This window comes from Macrobrachium rosenbergii, chromosome 54, assembly GCF_040412425.1.
Source record: "Macrobrachium rosenbergii isolate ZJJX-2024 chromosome 54, ASM4041242v1, whole genome shotgun sequence".
NCBI classification, from domain to species: Eukaryota; Metazoa; Arthropoda; class Malacostraca; order Decapoda; family Palaemonidae; genus Macrobrachium; species Macrobrachium rosenbergii.
Window position 1 is genome coordinate 5,115,984 of NC_089794.1, and position 6,796 is coordinate 5,122,779.

Below are 6,796 nucleotides of genomic sequence, written 5' to 3' on the forward strand. Positions count from 1 at the left end.
ATCTGAACGATTCTTATGAAATATGCAATTATCTGCTGCACTATTACTCGCTAGCAAAGAATAGAGTTTTATTCATAACCACATGAATGAATTCAGCAAACTTACTGGAACACTAGTTTCAGCAAAAAAATAAATAAAATAAAATGAAATGGATATTTACAGGAGCTAACAGCATCTCTGAATATTAGTCCGTCTTAGTACACATTTCAGTGCTACACAGAATGAACGCAACAGATTTATATATCTCAGACGCTATATCAGGAATTTACTGCAAGGTCAAATTAAGGCTTCTTGATACTAATGATGCAGGTTCTTCTCCCCAGGAAGGGGATGTTGTGTAGGCACACATATGGAATTCTGGAAAAGGATGTATCCAGATAATAATCTTGTATTACAGAAACTCTCACTTGTCATTACTAATCACAAGGGGATGATTCTTAGTTCAGAATGATACGTTTAACACCATGGAGGATAAATTATGTGACTTCACTAGACAACAATAATTGTACTTGATAGATAACTTCATAAATGGGATATGTTTTAATAGGCTTCCTTAGCCAGTGACTGCTTAAGAGAAGAAAACTGAACAAGGGAAAATGAGAGTTTCAGTCGCAGGGAAAGCGAACTGGGAGCAATTGTCAATTTAGGCTCACTGCTAGGTTAGTTAATGCAGTGATCAGTTGCATGAGGTTCCTTGGTCCGTTGAAATAGCAAATTTCTCCTCGGTTTGAACAAAGGAGGGACGACAGCCTTAAGGCTCGTTTACACTAGACTTCACAGCATGCTGCATATGTAAAACTCATCACCAACTCCTCCCATAATCTAGTTAGCCCCGCCCACTTGACTGTTCTTCAGGTCGCATATATATAAACCAACCCATCAAGCTTTACAGCACGACTCATTCAGCCGACGACTATATACATATATATTCTGTAGTACCGTATTTTATATATATATATATTATATATATATATATATAGTATATATATATATTATATATATTTATGTTATGTTAAAATTAAAACCATATGAAAATACTATGTCATAAGTGGCTCTACTCACAAGGTATTTGTAAGTAAAAGATAGGTGAGTTTAAAATTACGTGTATTTACATGAAATGAACTATCAGCAGATGAAATGGACTAATCAGGCAGGAAAGGCCTGAGAGGTTAATTATAACTGGGAAAACTTGAAGGTATATCCGTCGGTGTGACGATTCTGACACAAGGCACAGGCAAGAGAGATTTCCACGGCTAACAAACTCTCTGTAAACGGAGAGATTCACGAATTAAAAGCCAGTAAGGACACAGTAAATTATGCATAAGACAAGGCGAGCACGGGGGGTGCCAGAGAAGCCTTGATCACACAATTTTATGTAATTTTTTAAACACAGGCATTTATGTAGCACTGCCCTAACAAGGTAAGGTTGATATGGAAATACTGGGACTTAGACATGTAAATTGAAAATTTAGTATGAGAATTAAAGCAGTGTGACCGACTGGAATAACCTCTGCAACAGATCACTTTACCGTGTAGAAGAGGTGGCCTTAGCAAGGTAATGGCTGCAGAGGAGGGTAAGGGCTTCACTGGTAAGAATACTAAGGTTCCCCACAAGATAGGACCACTTGGTAGGGATGGCTCTCTGAAGGAGGTGGGAATGGAGGGGGAGATGTGTCACTCTCCCGTCCAGCTATGTCTCTCTCACTTGTTCCTTCTGTGAGGCCCTTATACGACTTCAGTCAGGGATTAGGAGATCAGCTGGTGTCATTTCCCTATGCGCATGCATTATTTATAACTCAAGATCCAGTTACTCATGCCAGATGTCCTTTCCCTTAATCTGTGTCGCTGGCTTTATTCTGCCTCCGGCCACAGTTAGCCTCTACACAACCTTGTGTCTGTAAACAAAAGTGTTCTGTAGCGTCACATGTTTGAGAAGATGTTCTGTAGTGTCACATGTTTGAGAAGAGAAAGTTGAAAGGGATATACAGAGTGTGATTAACTGATTGAGGGAGGAGCCAATATTCCTTTCGCCCTTCCTTGTTAGGCAGTGCCAAAATTCACTGTTGTATTTTCCAGCATTAAATTAAGCATTTGGTGGCTGGGATGCTAGGAAAGATATAGCAACTCCCCTGCCCAAGTTGACATTTTCACCTTCAGTTAGGTGAGATTGTCTACCAAACCTAGGATTCAGCTGACAAATGCTTTATATTACTCTAATTTTATCATTAATGGCACACATGTATATTTATTAACCTAAATCTCTCTTCGTCATATGAGATATCTGAAAATTTACTTGATAAAGAATTCTATATTTTACGTTAATAGTAGAGTAAGGAAAAAATAAAGGTTTTAACCTTAGATTCCTGTTACTTTAAAACAGGAACATTTACAACTATAAGAAAGTTACTGTAAATATTAAAAACAATAACTGTAAATTATTTCCTTAAGGTAAATCTTAAAATAATCATGCACTTAACCTTTAGTAGTTTTTACAGTCAAAGACATGCAATTTCTGCCTTGATGAGGCATTACAATGAAATATACAGGATCTTCATTAGGTGTCGCCATGGCACTGAGGTCAATGGTGCTTATGAGAACAAGGCTAAGCACAATGAAGGACAGACATATATGTAAAGTACACGGTCTTCTCTATTCACGGACTCAGGATTTAAATTACAAGGGAATAACAAAGAAGGCAAATTATAATGTTAAAGAAAAATTATGGTTAATATGCCCGAAATTATACTCTTTAGCCTATGAGAATGACTTAAGTTTTTTCTTTTTCCCAAGAGGTTTCAAAGGGAAGTCATAGGACTTAAAAAATTGGGATGCCTGTCAATTGCACTCTGCATTGGAAGAGTGGGAAGCAAGGTAAAATATAAGCCCTTTGTGAGGTGTAAAATTATATGATTAATTGAATGAAATAATGAAAGGAAAAATGTTGAAGGAAAAGAATAAATTACTGAGTTATAAGGAAAATAAATAGGTGAGGAAACCTGACACCCTCTTCTGGATAGAGGTGCCAAGGAACTTCTTAGGATAAAAGGATGGCAATGTGCCAAATTTGCACTGGTGCCAGAAAAGTTCAGCAGCTCTCTTTAAGCTACCTAATGTTACCTACGCCCGTGATTTCTGCTGCAGATCTTTTTAGGCTGATGGTTCTCCTTGGTAGGGGAATTGGTCGAATCAAGCCTGAGGAGGACATTGGAATGCCACCTGTGTCGGCTTCTTTGGTGGCCGAACCAGAGGCATTCATTTCAGTTTGTACCCCAGGTCGTTGCAGTTCTGTGAGTTCATCAGCCATTTGAGACACTGCAGAATCCTTATCCATGGTCATGTCCACGGGGGACCAGGAAAGAGAGGAAGAGGTCACAGTGGGCGTGACAGGCTCGCAGGTTACCATGACCAGCTCAGGCACAGGTTGCAGAGGCTGCACCTTTGGTTGAGCTTTCGCTGTGGTCGGAAGAGTCCATCTTTCTTACTGGCACTGGTAGCGGAGCCAGGTCGGGAGAAGAGAGGGGATCCTGAGTGGGATCTCTTGAATGGAGATCGGGGGCGTGCTCTGGTGCTGGCACTAAGGCAGGGTCAGGCACTAATATTTGATTTAGAATTTGCTTATCGTTCGGGACAGACGGAGCTTGGCACTGTTCAGTGCACGCAAGTGTCACTGGCAGAGAATGTGAATCAAGGTTGGGATCACCTCAAGGGAAATCTAGTTGGTACCTTGGCACTGGCACTGGGGCAGGGCCAGGGACCCGAAATGGATCTAGAATCGATCTTGAGGGAGGGAGCCACTGCACATCATACTCAGGTGGTACTGATAGTGGAATGAATGCAGGCGTTTGAGGCTTACTTGTGCCTAATGAATGATTTGGGGGATTTGGACTCCTGGATTGCTGTAACTTAGATGGGGGCTGGACTTCCTGTCCCAGGAGGATGTCATAATTTCCAGGAATATAGCTTGCTACTGCAAGGTTGCAGATTTTAGATAGATGAGGTCTTGTGACTCTCAACTGAACAGTAGGGAGTATCATTTTGAATTGACTGATACCCTCAATTGTGACGAGTTTATGTCGGTTAACAGTAGCTCCATAGGGAACTTTGTCTTTCCTTATGAGGGAAATTTGCATGCCCGAGTCATCAAATGCCTTGACCTGGCGTGCGGGGTATCTACCTCAAGGAGGTGCCACATATGGGACCCTTGGCTTGAGGTTCTAAGGACTTTGGATTTGTAACTGTTGAGGCAATGGCAGTAGTACTTGATTTATTATTAGGGCATTTTGCACAGGTGGGAGAGTGGCCACAAACTCTGCAAGCTGTGCAATAGCTCTGGCTGTAATCCTCTTCATGGCACTGCCCCTGAGGAGGGTCCAGGCATGTTAGTTGGTAGATTCCCAGGAGAGGTTTTGAAAGGTGCTGTGAGAGGCACCAGGGGCTTGTTTTGGCACTGCTCGGTGGAATGTCCAGCTTTCTTGCAGAACCCACACACAACAGATTTCCTGCCTCCTTGGGCATGTTGCCCATTCTTGGGTGGGGGACGTTGGGTGTGCTTTAGATGAAAGAAGGTGGGCATATTTTACATCCCAGTGAACTTACATGGGCGTGATGGGTGTCCCACGTGTTGGCAAGGCGACAGCACTCCTCAAGAGTTGTGGGGGCTATTCAGGACCTTTTTTACATGGGTTGCTAGGGCGGAAGTGGGCATGATATAAAATTTTTTCAGTCTTGAACTGTTGAGGATGTCCTTGGAGGTGGGAGACTTGAATGTTCAGCCCAGGTCTTTCCTGCTTTTTTATCTGGCCTCTAGCGTCGTCTCCAGCGTTCGGGGCTGATCTCATATGCCTTTGTGATCGCCTGGCACACTTCCTCCCATTTCCCTTGATCCGCCTCAGGGAGGCCATTGAAAGCAATTAGACCCTTTCCTCCAAGGAATTTTCCCAAGAGTAGGGAGACTTCTGCAGAAGTGAATGGGTTTCGCTAAGGACCCTTTCTGGCTGATCGAGCCCCACCTTGGGCTTGGCCTCGGTCCACTTGGGTATAAAGGTATGAGCCTGAGTGAGGGCAGATGTACCAGGGGCTGGAGAGGAGCTGGAAGTGCCAATTTGGGCCATCTGGAGCTCATGGCCCCGCTGCTTTTCCTCCCTTTCGAGACTATCCTTTCTTTCCTGTATTTTTCTTGCAAGTCTATCCAGCCTATCTTGCTCTTCCTTCTTCTCCTGTCTGTCTTGTTCTTCCTTCTTCTCCTTTCTTTCTTGTTTTTCCTTTGTGAGTTTATCTAGCCTATCTTGCTCTTCCTTCTTCACCTTTCTCTCTTGTTCTTCCTTCTTCTCCTTTCTCTCTTGTTCTTCCTTGGCGAGTTTATCTAGCCTATCTTGCTCTTCCTTCTTCACCTTTCTTTCAGCCTCTCTCTCTCCGCCTTGGCATCGTCTATTCTCTATTGGATCCACTCCCTCAGGGCTTATCCTGACAGTCCCATGTCCTTTTTAGCAGGCATATAGAACGTGAAGTCCTCATTTTGCTGGGTTCTGGATGTCCTAGACATCTTGAGATAACACTTATATGGGCATGACCATTTAGAAAATCAATATGTCTGAAAAGACCCCTAAGTTTGTTTGTGATGAACTGTTCAGTATGTCTAAAAGACTCGGTTGTTTCTTGATGAACGAATTTTAATATTTCTGAATAAGATGTAGTTTTTTCGTGATGAACGAAATTTAATATGCCTGAATAAGACGTAGTTTGTTCGTGATGAAAGAATTTGTAATATGTCTGAATAGGACTTAGTTTGGTCGTGATGAACGAATTTTTAATATGTTTGAATAAGACTTAGTTTGTTTGTGATGAACAAATTTTAATGTTTGAAAAGACGTAAATTGTATTCTATTTCATGCACAGACTCGGCTGGCTATTGCGTGAATGTTGGGGTTTTTTGGTTCACCTCGCAGGACGTGATATGTTCGCAGGGAACTGATTTGGATTTTGTCTCATAAGGCATGTGGTTTCGGATTCACGCACGGACTTGGCCCGCTATCGCTTGAATCTTAAGGCTTGGTTCGGGAGTGTTTGCCTGGTCCCGAGAATTTTCTTGTATTGGTTTTGCCTCATAGGGCGTGGATTCGTTTGCAAGGAATTGGTTTGGTTTTGTGTCAAAGGACATAGGAAGTTTGATTTTATTTAACGCATGTACCAGGCCAGCTAGGGTGTGAATTTGAGTTTGCTCGGGGAGCATTTGCCCATTCCCGAGGAATTTGGTCTTTCTTGTGATAAGAAAAAATTTTCATTTTAGGGGATTCCCGATATGGGTTAGGTTCGAAAACTCACTGAGCGTCGTGAAACTCTTAGAATAATAACGCCAACAATAAAAAAAGAAAAAAAAAAGAAACGACATAACGAAAACATTAAAAAAAAAAAAATTCGAGAGACACTGGGATACTGGTCCAGAGGTGGGATAAGGTTTACGTACTGAGGCAAACTGGTGGTTTAGAAACCAGCCATTTTAGAAGTGCACTTCTATTTATTTTTATAGAAGTGATAAGTTCATCTTCGAGAGACAGAAAATTTAAAATTATATTATTTGTAAGTTACACTGATAAATGTACATATGTTGCCAACCCTAATAAAAGCCTTTTCCTCCAATCTAATATAGGTTCAAAACTTAACTCTATTATACACGGGTGCTGTTTGCCTAGGTCACGTGCCTATGAATTTCCCTTTCTCTATTTATAGCCTTCCTCGCATGTGCCCTGAAAAGGGTAGTAACTACTTGGGTTTTTGCTAGGTTAAGTAACTGACAACT